The sequence below is a fragment of the Phocoena phocoena genome, chromosome 11 (genome assembly GCF_963924675.1).
Source record: "Phocoena phocoena chromosome 11, mPhoPho1.1, whole genome shotgun sequence".
NCBI classification, from domain to species: domain Eukaryota; kingdom Metazoa; phylum Chordata; class Mammalia; order Artiodactyla; family Phocoenidae; genus Phocoena; species Phocoena phocoena.
In genome coordinates, this window is record NC_089229.1 from 41788708 (window position 1) to 41803714 (window position 15007).

The 15007-nt window shown below is 40.1% G+C and overlaps 1 pseudogene; it reads right to left on the bottom strand.

The window, feature by feature from the left end:
• Window positions 1-3871: 3871 nt before the first annotated feature.
• The window catches only part of LOC136131350 (14-3-3 protein theta-like), a 53211-nt pseudogene continuing 42075 nt past the window's right edge, over window positions 3872-15007 (bottom strand).

The following is a 15007-nucleotide window of genomic DNA, read 5'->3' on the forward strand; positions in this document are numbered from 1 at the left end:
GTCTCTCCCACTACCAGAGAGACAGATGGCTTTAGGTCTGGAAGTCACAATTAAGTGGCTTTAGGCAATTTGGTTCAAGGAAATCACTATTGGTTGAGTTCTTGCCACAAGTTAGGCACTCTGCAAGGTGTGGCACACTTGGACTTTTGTACCCTCTGGATTTTGCATATCCTATAAAAAACAAGATTCTTTTCATCTGCCACCTTTGGAGGCTCTATTTTTTTCAGGGGCCACCTCCCAGGCTTTACTTGTGATCTTGTACCCTGCAGTTGGTGCGGGCTGTCCTAAGAAGCTGTCCCTGAGAGAGCTACCTGAAGACCAGCTGAGACATTGTTTGTTTTGGTTTGTTTCTAAGCGACATATATGGAGTTTTTGAATATAGTAAAATTTCTGAATGTGAACTAACAGTTCCTAGAAATTGTTTATAATTTCACTTTTGGCAGGGAGGGGGCAGTCAGTGGGTGAGCAGAACTAGAAAAGACCTCCTGCTTCTCTAGTTCCTACAGCGCATAAGCATCTGAAATGTGTTCATGTTCTTTTATTGAAGAAACAGCCATCCACTCCTCTCACCTTCCTACCAGACCAAATGTTGCGGTAACATTTGTTCTGCCTGAGGATAATCTCCAAAAGTGGCTCCTTTCCAACAAAATTTTAAAGGTAACATGTTAATCTGACAAAGGGGCCACTTCTGTGTCACTCTGGCCTCCTCCACCACACTTAGAACAATACCTTGGCCACAACGGGCCATCTCATGCAGTAGGTCATCACAGCTTTAGAGCAGATGTGTTGAGAAATTAGTTATCATATGCAGTTGAGTTGCACAGCCTAGGATGTTTAATCCCTGCACCGGGGCTACTTTAAAATTTAAAAGAGAGGCATTAAGAAAAATATATCCAAAACTTAGAAATAAGGCAAAGGAAAGGTGGCATGTCTTTTCAATGTTAAACATTTTAACAGGGCCATCCAACAGTTATTTAAGTATCTAAGGGAATCCAGCTTTGCTCTGCTCACCATCTGGTATTGATTAAAATCCCAGATTTTGTGAAGTTGCATCTTAACTTGTAGATTTTTTTTCCTCTAGGAGAGATGTAAATGATTTCTGTCTAGTGGAAGGATTATCTCATATTTATGATTTTATTTTATTAACCAGTTTTATATTTAACCTACCAAATCTTATTCCAAAATGTTTTTTCCTAATGTCTTTAAATACCCATTTACTCAAATGGTCTTTGAATCAGCTTTACCATCTTACTGATTCCTTCATTAATGATTTGAATAAATCTTTGACACATGTCTATTCTATGTATGAAAGATGAATTTTTAAATTTTTGAAAATTATACTTTGCCCAAGAAAGTAAAGAGATGGAAGGCTTTTTTTTCTGACAGGAGTATTGGGTCTGGTTTGGGGAGCACAGCTTGGACTCCCATCATTTCCTACACAAATCACAGGGCTCCAGGTCCAAGCACTATGTGTCATCACTGCCTGAGCTGGCTAAAAAGTCCCACCCAGCTGGGAGAATGCTACCCAGGTCAGTAGTGCACCTGGAGGAGAGTGAAGGTGCAGGGGCGAGAGGCAGTGGAAGCAGCAGCAGCCTACAACCCCCAGAGATTAGAGCAGAGGGGAGAGGGAGGGACCAAAAGGGAAAAGGAAGCAGAAAAAGAATGGAGAAGGAGAAAGAAGACAAGGTAGGGAAACAAAATAAGTTTCCCAGGGCCAACAAAGGCCTAGGGGTGGTACAAATGACTGGAATCCAAGCTCTCTGAAGGGAATTGAGAAACCCTGAAAATAAGCATCATAAGGACTCAATAAGAGAAAATATCCTGTTCTTTTAGGTGAGCCAACCAAGGTAAGGAGAAGCATAAAAGAAATGTATTTTGAGTATGACTGATCAAGACTCAGAAGACAGAAGTCATGGTGAAAGGAATATCAGAAATCCGTGAGTAGCTGAACATGAACTCACATGTTTTGTGAATCCAGATATAATTTTATCCACAGCATGCACATTAATTAGTAATCTCTTTTTGAGCACTCTTTCCCCTCCCCACTACAGCAGTTTGAAATAGCTCAAAAGCTTCAGGGAAAAATTACGTTTTCAAAACAAAACAAAACCTGAGTAAGAGTGAACTATACCATCTGTCTAGTCACTAAATCGACACTAAGACAAGACCACCTAGAGGGGTGGGATAGGGCCGGTGGGAGGGAGGGAGACGCAAGAGGGAAGAGATATGGGAACATATGTATATGTATAACTGATTCACTTTGTCATAAAGCAGAAACTAACACACCATTGTAAAGCAATTATACTCCAATAAAGATGTAAAAAAAAAAGAAGAGGTGATGGACATCTGGGTTTACTTGCCTGGGGGCAGGGGAGGGAAGAGGGCAGAAGGCATCAGAAGGTGAAGCGAACACTGCTCTTGGGTCTCCTGAGCACATTCTCCCAAAGTGACTTATATTCACCAGTGATTAGGATGCCAAAAATCCCTTCTTAGACTGTGATGGAAAATTGTTGGAATAAGCCTTGTCAACATAAGGAGAAAAAGAGTCAGTGGGAGGAGCCCTTTTTATTATGCTCACTACCCGCCACCCCAAGTGTCAGCAATTCCTTTTCCCTCTGATGATGGACCTTTATTAAGTCTCTGCTTACTAAAGGGTAAAAAAGGAAACTGTATATGAAAGAATTGACACCACAAAAGAAATGTTTATTGGCTTAAACAGACCAAGAAAAAGACTAAGGTATCAAACTCACCAAAAAAATAGAACAGTGCTTCAAAGGCATTGTTTAATTACAATTAAGTTAGTAAAAGGATGGAAATCAAACCTGGACAGAAGGACCTTTGTCTACAGAGGAATGCCCTTGCTATCACTGAATTCAATACCCAGGTAATAAAATTTCCATCCAGTAAACATTTTTCTACATAGGAAGCAGCTCTAATTCTATTTGAGGAATATAGATGGGTGATGAAATTCAGAGACCATTATCTCTTCTGCTGATTTAAAAGATTCAGATTCCCCCATCTGGTAAAGCATCCAGCACAGTCCTTCATAATCCTCAGGGGTGGGGGAGAGAGGTGGGGAAGCAAAGCTTCAAAACAGGTAAAGCTGCTTTCATGCATTGTTGCCATGAAGGGAATTATGTATTCAGCTCTAAATGCTGAAATCATTAATACGGTGCTTTTCTTCCTCACCAGGAATGAGGCAAACCAACAATTTAAATCATTATTTACTTCTTTTCCAGCTAAGGGTCCTCGTTGTCCTGATCAGCTAAGCGAAGCATGGAATATCGCCTTGGAAGGAAGATGTGGCAGAAGTGCTAGTGGTTAAATGCCCACAGATGCTGGGCTCTGAGAGCTCACAGCTGATTGCACAGTCACTGTTTATAATTTATGGCTGGCATCTGTTGCCATTTGGCACAATGCTAATGGGCTACCCCTGGGAGTTAGAGCCCATGCTCTCTGGATAACTCACTTTTCAAATCACCTAAGTAAAGTAATTTTTATTTGCCAGCATGAATTATGCCACCAGTGAAAGTCATGAATTCATGTTGTTAAAACAATGCAGATTACTCTAACTTCTGTATCATTCAGATCAGTGTCAGTGTCAGGCTGCTGTCAAGAGCCAGATACCTACGGCTTTGCCTACAAAGACAGCAGGTAATCATCTCAGTGGGGAGCTAAGTCAGCACCACCCACCCAAAGGGTCCATTAGCATAAAAAAAAGGATGTTGAAATATGCTTGTGTCATGCCTCCCTGGCCTTTATGGGCTCACCTAAGCCAACTATTTGTTTTCTTATTATGCCTGGACACTCCCATTTAATGGTGTAAACTTTGCTTCCTTTTTTTCTTCTCACCCAATACAGGAGAGGCTTTCTATTTCCCTTTCTTATCCGACACGAACTGTCCACATATCACATCCTTCTCTTTTGCCACACGCGTGCGCACGCGCTTGCGCTTTCCTATGGTTAGAATGGCAAAGGGGCTGTCCACAGGGAAGGCAACCAGATTACGGAAAAGGGAGAACACATCAGAAGGAATTTCTTAAATCTTTATTGCACTAAGTGTTCCTCTTCTGGACAACCATTCTGTGCTCAAATAGCAAAGAGATGGGCTTCGGGGTTTCTAATGAAACTTGTAATTTACAGCTAGGTTAAGAGGGAGGAGTTGTGTCTCAGAGGTGATGTCAAAAAATGAGGAGTGCGAGCTTCCCTGGTGGCGCAGTGGTTGAGAGTCCGTGGGCCGATGCAGGGAACACGGGTTCGTGCCCCAGTCTGGGAGGATTCCACATGCTGCGGAGCGGCTAGGCCCCTGAGCCATGGCCGCTGAGCCTGTGCGTCCGGAGCCTGTGCTCCGCAAAGGGAGAGGCCACAACAGTGAGAGGCCCGTGTAACGCAAAAAAAAAAAAAAAAAAAATGAGGCGTGTAATATAATATGTACCTTGTCCTTCCTTAACTTGGTGTTGGAAGATGTCCCACTTTGAAGCCAAATGGAACTCAGACATCTCAGGGCTCTTCTGGTGAACCACAGGGGTGCGGCTTCAAGAATTTGCAAGAGTGAAGGGGGAGCCCTCTAGAGAGAAGCACTCCCTGAGAAAGGGAAGAGACATCAAAGCTGTGGGGGGGGGGGCAATTTTGAGTATTATGTGGTGTCTTTGCCATCAGATAAGGCCCCACAGACTCACATTCCACCCAGGGTGTGGGAATGGCTAGCAGAGAGTAACTCTAAGTGAAAACGTTTCGTTCACAAAGATAACGTGAGATAACTGCCCTGTATTGGTAGGCTCCTAAAAGAAGAAAGGGAGAATTCCACACGCTGTTGGCATGGCCAGGGCTTCCCTGTACTGGATGCATCAACTGTGAGGAGGCAGGAATGCCCAGCAAGCACAGCCACAGAAGTGACTGCAGTGTCTTGCAGACCAGTTCTATCTAGAGAATGAGGTTGACATGCTCAGTGGAGAAGGATTGGGGTAAGAGGATGAAAACAAAATGACCTTTGCTGTAGGTTAACTGACGAGTCTTGTTTGAGGAACATGTGGGAGAGACACCCTGGGGACCTTCATAAATACTTGGGCTGGGGAGGGCCCTTTGCAGATCTCAGAACACTGAGATCCTGTATTAGCAGGCGAGAGCGAGAGCCAGTGAAACCGGGGTGACATTCGATTCTTGTCCTAAGTGAGGTTTTACTTACTGAGGGTCTAACCAAGTAAAGAGACACTTAACTATTCCTGCTTCAAAGGACAGAGACCAGTGTTACCGGGGCCAGCTCCTGAAGCGCTGTGGCACCAGGAGTAGCAAAACTGGAATGTGCTGTAGCTTTGGGGAGCTGCTGACCCGCCAAAGATGTCACTGAGAATATTGCCAGGCCTACTGGTAATATTATCACTCCACTGAAGGAAGTAAACTACAGTTATTAGTTTACAAACAATTTTTGTTGAAAAATTCTTTTAACATTTAATTTCTATAGCTCTTTATAGGCTTATTTCTTTGAGACTTGGTTCATCCTTGGTGTTTAGCATGGGCATCTTCAAAGAGCTCATATCTGGATCAGTTCTCCATTCTTGTTTATGCATGGCATTTTGTGTATGCTTAATTTAAAATCTTATTTTGGGGACTTCCCTGGTGGCACAGCGGTTAAGAATCTGCCTGCCAGTGCAGGGGACATGGGTTCAAGCCCTGGTCTGGGAAGATCCCACATACCGCAGAGCAACTAAGCCCGTGTGCCACAACTACTGAGCCTGTGCTCTAGAGCCCGCGAGACACAACTACTGAAGCCCACACGCCTAGAGCCCATGCTCCGCAACAAAGAGAAGCCACTGCAATGAGAAGCCCGCGCACCATAAGGAAGGGTAGCCCCTGCTTGCTGCACCTAGAGAAAGCCCGCGTGCAGCAACGAAGACCCAACGCAGCCAAAAATAAATAAATAAAATTTTTAAAAAATCTTATTTTGTATTGAAATAATTGGTATATATTCTTGTGTCCCTCCGTGAGGCTATAAGTTCCTCAAGGACAGGGATCACGTCTGATATTTACATTATTTGAACTGAACCCTTCATAGCCTTCATCATTGAAAGAGTAAGCTCTTATCATTGCCCTCCCCTTGACAAAAAGATCTCAGATCAAATTTTTTATGAATATTCTACCATGGCTAAGACTGGCAGTTGTCATCCAAAATGTATTTTTCTCTTTGTCGAGAGTAAGAAAAATCTTAGGTTGGCACAGACAACCCCATAAAAACTACATTTCCCAGATTCCTTTGCAACTAGGTGTGTAGTCATGTAATAAAATTTTGGCCATTAGGATGTGAGCTAACTGTTGAGCGTGATTCCCAGTTTGTGCCAGGAAAGGGGAGGAGAGAACATTCTTTCCTCCATCTCCGGTGTCAGGGATATGGTGATGATGATGCACCATCTCTGCTCTTAAAGACAAAGCTCACCCTCTAGATATGGTTGAGAAAACAGCTAAAAGAAGCCTAGGACCTGACAATGCAGTCATCGTAACAGCCCTGTACTGCTCATGCCTGAACTATTATGTGAGAGAGAAATAAACTTCTATATCGTTCAAATCATTGAATATACAAGGATACCACTTTATTTGGTGTGTGGTATACATAAAAATATTTATTCCTCCTTTTATTGATCAGACCTTGCAAATGCTCTTGGCACAGAATAATAGGAACAAGTTTAATATCAAACAACAAATAACCACATTGTCAGTAGCTGGTATGTGAAATTGGCAGGATCTCTTGTATAAACTATCAAATTTCTAATGTTTTAAATCTTTTCATTTGTTTGTAGTTGTGAAATGAGGGAAGAACCTTCCCTTTCAGCATTCCACAGCCCATGCATCTACCACTCAGATATCTAACTCAAAGAGAGCTAAAGTCAGATTCTCTTATTTCCTGTCTGATGCCCTGGGGTCACTCAAGTGTGGCTGCCTTCCTATCCCAACACACACTTACTCTTAAATTAACATATCACATGCTGAATCTGATAAACTGGAATGGGAAGCAAACTGTGCATTCTTTCGTAGTCACCTCTTGCTCTCCTCTCTCATTTTATCCTTCTCTCCTGACCCCTTCATCCTCTATCTCCCCCATTACAATTGCTTCCCACCACCAGCCACAACCACTGCCTTAGGCAGAAAGAGTTGCTCACAATATTCATGAGAGACTTTGGTACCCCCAGTGAGTTCTGAGGCCCCTGCTTACCCGAGACACTTTCCATACACTGAGTGGTACTGCCTGGGGGTCCTGATAAGCCTGGCCACTATGCTAGCCAAGTGGGCTGAGGCAGAGTTGTTGGGCCCTTAAAGACCAGAATGACCCTATTCTAAGGTAATAAGAAATTTGTAAAGATGAGGGACACGTTTGATAGAAAGTCCTTTAGAGAGAGCAGAAAGTCAAATGACTAGTTCTAATGGAAGAGGTGACATAGGAAAGAGACAACAGAACTCAAGGATCAAAAAAAGAATGAAAACAATTCAAGTTGGAGTTGGCATCAGAGTTCACAAGTCTCAGACCACTACAAGTTGTTTGCTGTAATGTGATAAAATCTATATTTTGTTGTTTTGGGTTTTGAACCTAAGGTACAGAGAATTGATTTACTCGTGGCATGCTGCCAACATCAGTCTGGGCAAGGGTTCCCTCTTATTTGGTTTTGTTTTCTTTTATCTTCTTCATTCTTGATTCCCACCTCCATTTCCCTCTCCATTGTAGGGACCCATTAGAATATATAAGCAATATATATCCTTGGATATAGAACACAGAAGGCAAATTGGGAGTTGGGCTCAGGCAAGGCCTGTCACCACAACTTGGTTGGAATTAGTGTTCACAAGTCTCAGACCATTTCAGGTTATTTGCTGGAATGTGGTAAAATGTAATCTATACTGTGTTGTTTTGGGTTTTGGATTTCAGGTGGGGAAAGCTGAGATACTCATGACATTGCTACCATCATCAGTCTTTGCAAGGGCCCTCTCTTATTTGCTTTTGTTTAATTTTCCTCCTTCATCCTTGATTCCCACCCTTATTCCCCTCTCCATCATAAGGACCCATCCTACTATATAAGCAAAATACACCCTTCTGCCATTCAGTAGGTGGCCTTTTTGTTTTGTTGATAGCTTCCTTTGCTGTACAAAAGCTTTTTAGTTTGATATAGTCCCATTTGTTTATCTTGCTTTTGTTTCCCTTGCCTGAGGAGACATATCAAAAAAAAAAAAAGAAAGAAAATTACTAAGATAGATGTCAAAGAGTGTACTGCTTATGTTTTCTTCTACAAGTTTTACGGTTTCAGGTCTTACATTTAAGTCTTTAAACCATTTCGAACTTATTTTTGTGCGTGGTATAAGAAAGTAGTCCAGTTTGGTTCTTTTGCATATAGCTGTCCAGTTTTCCCAACATGATTCATTGAAGAAGCTGTCTTTTCCCCATTGTATATTCTTGCCTCTTTTGTTGTAGATTAATTGCCCATATAAGAGTGGGTTCATTTCTGGGCTCTCTGGTTTGTTCCATTGATCTATGTGTCTGTTTTTGTGCCAGTACCATACTGGTTTGATTACTGTAGCTTTGCAGTAAGTTTGAAATTGGGGAGTATGATACCTCCATTTTGTTCATCTTTCTCAAAACTGTTTTGGTTATTCAAGGTCTTTTGTGTTTAAAAATGCCATTGATGGGCTTCCCTCCTGGCGCAGTGGTTGAGAGTCTGCCTGCTGACGCAGGGGACATGGATTGGTGCCCCGGTCCGGGAAGATCCCACATGCCGTGGAGCAGCTGGGTCCGTGAGCCATGGCCGCTGAGCCTGTGCATCTGGAGCCTGTGCTCCGCAACGGGAGAGGCCACAACAGTGAGAGGCCCATGTATCGCAAAAAAAAAAACAAATAAAATTAAAATGCCACTGAAAGCCCGTGCACCGCAATGAAGAGTAGCCCCTGCTCACCGCAACTAGAGAAAGCCCGTGCATAGCAACAATGGCCCAGTGCAGCCAAAAGTAAATAAATAAATTCATTTGAAAAAATTCCATTGATATTTAATAGGGATTGCATTGAATCTGTAGATTGCCTTGGGTAGTATGGTCATTTTAGCAATATTAATTCTTCCAATCCATGAGCACATTATATCTTTCCATCTGTTTGTGCCCTTTCAACTTCTTTCATCAGTACCTTGTAGTTTCCTGAGTATCAGTCTTTACCTCCTCAGATTTATTTCTAGGTATTTTTTTCTTTTTGATGTAATTATAAATGGGATTGTTTTCTTACTTTCTTTTTCTGATAGTTAACTGTTGATGTATAGAAATGCATTGGGTTTCTGTGTATTAATTTTGTATTCTGCAACTTTACCAAGTTCATTGATGAGTTCTAGTAGGTTTTTGGTGGTTTCTTTAGGATTTTCTACATGTAGTATTACATGTAGAATACTACATGTAGTTGTCTGCAAACAGTGACAGTTTTAATTCTTCCTTTCCAATCTGAATTCCTTTTATTTCTTTTCTTTATCTGATTGTGGTGGAAGTCCTAGCCACAGTAGAAGTGGAAGTCCTAGCTGATAGCCCTCAGGTTCTCCTGAAAGTAAGCCCCACTGGCCTTCAAATCCAAATGCTCTAGGGGCCCATCTTCCTGGTGCAGGACCCTCCAAAATGGGGAGCCCAATGTGGGACTCAGACCTCTCACTCCTTGGGGAGAACCTCTGCAATTGTAATCAATAGTTGCTCTGTAAAGAGCTGTAATTTTGGTTTGCCCATGGGAGGAGGTGAGCTCGAGTCTTCCTACTCTGCCATCTTGGCCATTCCTCTGGTTGTTTCAAACATCGTTTTCCAATTTTTGATCTGTATATGAACTTTGCCTATTATATCTTTTAAAAAAGAGTTTTTAATTTTAATGTATTTTCCATCCATTTCTTTTTTTAATCTTAGAGTTTGTGTTTCTGAGTGTTGGTTTAAGAAGTTCCTCCACACCCCAAAGCTAGAAGAATAATCTACATGTTTCTTTCTCCTTTTCCATTAGCCTTTTTAGATTTGCTTTTTCCATTTAAGACTTTAATCCAACTGGATTTCACCCTTGTATATGGTATAAACGTGCATTCTCAGTGGGGGTAATGGCACTCCTAAGAAAGTGAAATTGGTTCTTAGGGGGTAAAAAAACCCTTGGATAGTACAATTGTTTATAGCCCTTTAAGGGCCATAAACAGATATATTCTATATCCAGGGTATTAAAATTTTATTGGGAAAGGAGGAAAATTGGGAAAAAATTATACCTAAAAATTTTTCTTCAAAGGATAGTAATGAAAAAACTGGTTGAGAAACACTGGTATAGGCTAAGAATCCAGCATTACTTTTCTCCATAACATATTTCCCTAATCTATTAAATAATTTATCAGTTCTTTCTCTACATGCATGTATCAGTTGTCTGATACCTGGCAGTGAGGTTCCCCCCTTTCACTGCCCTTTTTCAAGATTGCTTTAATTATTCATAATATATTTAGTCATCTTACACATGTTAGAATAAATATGTTTAATTCATTTTTTTTAAGTTCTACTGGAATTTTAATTGGGATTGAATTTATTGATTAATTTTAGAGAATTGACATCTTTACACTGTTGCCTTCCATTTCATGAGTGTGGTATAACACTCCATTTATTTAGGCTTTTGTACCCTTAAAACTTTTCTCCATAGAGATCTTGTACATTGTTTATTTGGTTAAATTCAGTTGATAGTTTTGAATGGCATTATGAATGACATCACAGAATCTGTTCTATTTTTAGTTGACTATTGCTGATGCAGAGGAACACTACTGATTTCTGTGAGCAGATCTTGTTGTATCTGGCATTCTTACTGAATTCTCTTATGAGCTCTAAGCCTTTCTGTTGATTCAGTTGGGATTATCTTATCCGAAAAGAAAGAAAGAGAGGAGGAAGGAGAGAAGGAAAGGCAGAAGGGAGGAAGGAAGGAAGGAAAAGGATAAAAAAGAAAAACAAATTGTGTGCTTCCTCTGAAGTAGATAGGGAGAAACCAATAATCCCGTGACTTATCAATAGCAAGAGAAACAGTGAAGAGAACACTTGTGGATCACACTGCAATAATTAGCCGGTTTAGTTTAATGGCACAGGTAAATCTGCTTTGCATTTCAACAATCAGCTTATTCAATTCTGCCTAATAAATACCTATAATTACTGTTAACTTCCTAATTCATATGTCCTTTTTGTCATATAATTATGAATTTCAGGAATGTATTATGTTACAAAAGTGTACAACCACTTGTATGGCTTTATCTCAGCAAGCAGTGCAGTAATCTATGGCTTTCTTTGAGTAGTCATACTTAATAACCTCTGAACATTCTCACCAGTACTCACAATGGGAAGAAAATTTATGCACATGAATTAGAAGAGGAAAAAACCTCTTGAATAGTTTCCTAAGTGATGACCTATCAAAAGTGGCTAAGTCAAAGTGATCATTTTTGCCTGATGATCCAAGTTTATTGCTTAATAAGAGCTTCAGGAGATTAGTTGCATCAAAACGTACACACCTTTCCCTGAATTGAACAACATGTACAAAATAAAATTATGCTTCGTCATAATAAACTTGGACAGGTTTCCATGCAAACACACAACTGTAGAAGCTGGAAATTTCCCAAAATAGTCACAAGAAATCTAAATGTCTTTAAAGCAAGTTCCTGAAAATGATCAAATCAATCGGACTGAAAATTTCTTTACCACCTACAAAGCCCAAGGAATCACTTGGCCAATGAGTAATTTCTACCAGAATAAAATAAAATACTTTTATTACATATAAGCATATGTACTTTAAATACCATCAAATAGATTTCTACATAAAGCTTTTTGTAAGCTAAATGGATCTCAGAGGTAAGGTATACAGAAGAAACACTACATTAACTGTATTAAAGAGAACAGATTTCTCTGTATCTATTACGTGGGACAGATGGAAGGACAAATTTGTAACAGTGGGATAATCTTAGCTGCCCTTAGTAAAGTAGGCAGGACTCAAAGTAAAATATGATGGCTCAGCAAGGAGGGAGAAAATCATAACAAAAACATCTTTATGAAGGCTCTCCTGTGTAATTCTATTAAAAAATATAAGAAGAACATGAGATTTAAAGGAAACATTTTCAAACAAAGCAATAGAGTAGTGATTTAATGTAGGTCATCATTAAAGACAGCAGAGCTGTCAATAACATTGTTAATTCATTATACTTTGTACATATCTCTATGAAAACCCGAATTCACCCTATGTCATAATTATGAGCAATTAGCAGTCAGGAATTCTTTCTTCCTCTCCTGTTTTGTTTTGTTTTGTTTTAAATCTCCTGCACCCAATACAGTGCATAGGTACGTAGCAGGTGTTCAATCTTGGAAATGCTTTGTGTTTTAAAGTCACGTGATTATATGACTTTGCACTATTTCTAGATGTATTCATTATCATTGGATTTGTCTAACAGGCATCTGACTTATTCTGCTTGGGCCACAATGCCACAAATTAGTTCAGTCTAAACCAATTCTTCTAACCCCCAAGTTGGACTTTTAACTCTGCCATATGCTATTTGACAGTAGATTACCGAATACTGAAAATCTTGCCAAGCATACATTATGTTGTTGTATAATTACAGCTTTCTAGTACTCAGTATGGTATTATTAGCTCAAGCTGTAGCTCATTTAGTGTACATAATTACAGCACACTCAGCAGTGAACACTGACCTACAAAGGGGAGATTTCTGGTGCTATTTTTTATCTACTTCAATTGACAATAAATGTAGTTAGCGCTAGGACTCCAAATTTTGAGAAAGTTTGATATTCACGCTGCATTTGCAAGTAGCTTTGGAATATCTAACATCACGCTGATATTTTAGAGCTATTATTTCTACTAATGATGACTGAGTATTAGTATTATTTGAACAAAAGTTCAATTTTTTTGTTGTTCTTTCCCCTGGTGGGTGCCTGGGTAAACAAGGGGCAAAATGGTACAAAAGTGTGTAAGACTTAAAGAATCGTTCTGCTGGAGATTATAGCTTGTTAAGTTTTTATAATGCCTAGGGCATGTTCCCACCTCAGTAGATTACACTTTCTTGTCATCATTCCACTTATGTATTTTGCAGCTTCAAACACCTCTTTTTTTTTTTTTTTTTTTTTTTTTTTTTTTGTGGTACGCGGGCCTCTCACTGTTGTGGCCTCTCCCGTTGCGAAGCACAGGCTCCGGACGCGCAGGCTCAGCGGCCATAGCTCACGGGCCCAGCCGCTCCGCGGCATGTGGGATCCTCCCGGACCGGCGCACGAACCCGTGTCCCCTGCATTGGCAGGCGGACTCTCAACCACTGCGCCACCAGGGAAGCGCAAACACCCCCTTTTTAAGAGGCACAGTAGTTAGCCCTTAAGCACCTGGTGGTTGGAGGTGTGTTGTCATAGGGATCAGGATTGTCTTGGATAAGAGGTAGAAAGGTCTTAGGTGAACTTCAGGTGGGAGTGAGGAAGGCTGCAGTTGCCTGAGTATTTCCTCCCCCAGCTGGCTTCACATCTTATTGCTCCCTCGTCACTATTACACATCTCAACCAGGCTACGTTCATTGCCTTTGCCTATGTGTTCGTCTAGGATTTACTCGCATTACAAGAAAGGTTAAGGTATGACCAAAATATATGGCACTTAATTGAAACTCTCAATATCAATGATCAAAGAACTTTATTTTTTTAAAAAGAAAGTATCCTGAAGACTTTTTCTTACCTTTCCTTATAGGATTGTCATAAATAAGAGTTAATGGCCTTGCACATTATCTCACACTTGTAAAGCTCTTCAAACCTCAAGAAGAAATCTCTTTAAGTGTGCAGTATATATTCCATTTTATTCCAAAATACACATTTTAATTCAAAGAAATTACTTTTTAAGAAAGAACCGTCAGTTTTCAAACTGTTTGTAATTTACATTTGAAGAATGTATTTTAAAATATTATGAAGATGAAAGCTATGGCTGAGTCAGTATTAAGGAACTCTTTTCATCTCTCATGTGGAAAAATATACATGAAAAATTTTCATTTATGTGGTTGAAAGTTCATATGCTAATATAGGCCAGAGAATTAATTTTAATTCAAGAAAAATCTTTTTGGTACTATGTAAAAAGACACTTACCTGCATAATCAGCTAACAAACTTAGAGAGGGCGTTTATTTTATGTGAGCATTTTTCAGACTTTGGTTCAACCAATGACACATACATACACACATACGTTTCCTAACACTAAGCCATGTTATAATAATGTTCTACCTAAAACATCTTGACATTTTCCTCACATGGATGTTGCTTCCATTATAGAACTGAATGACCATTTTGAACCTGAGTGACTGGCTATATAAATAAAGTGGACCTCTCTTGATAAGTGCCAGTGAAGTACAGAAATGTTAGAGTTGGTCTCAGATTCTAGACATCATTTAGCCCAGCAATATCATTTACAAACAAACTAAGGCTCAGAGAACCAACCTGACTTGGAACACTCACAGTGTCTCTAAAGGTAAAATCCAAGAGATTGTGCAAAGGAAAACCTTTTAGTTTGAATAAACAAATCAATTAGTAATTTGCAAAAAGAATTACTCTCACAGCATTCATGTAGACACACACCATAGGGTGTCTAATAATCAAGGCCTACCATCTTGAAACGTTTAATGAAAATACTTGAGTTCGACATATCCACCTGAAATTCATTAGAAATCTCTTATAGGAAGTGTGTATATTAGATGCCATGAGTGGTTTTAAAAGTTAATGAAAGGAAGGATGGGAATTCCCTGGCGGCCCAGTGGGTAGGACTCGGCACTTTCACTGCCGTGGCCTGGGTTCAATCCCTGTCCCGGGGAACTAAGATCCCACAAGCCACACCAGTGCAGCCAAAAAAAAAAAAAAAGTTAAGAAAAGGAAGGAGGAAGGAAATGGGGGAGGGAGAAAAAAACAATGCCTATCCTCCAAAACTTATTTCTAGCTAGAAAGAAGGTATTGTTATTTAACACTAAGCCTCCGTAAGCATTTCTTTATT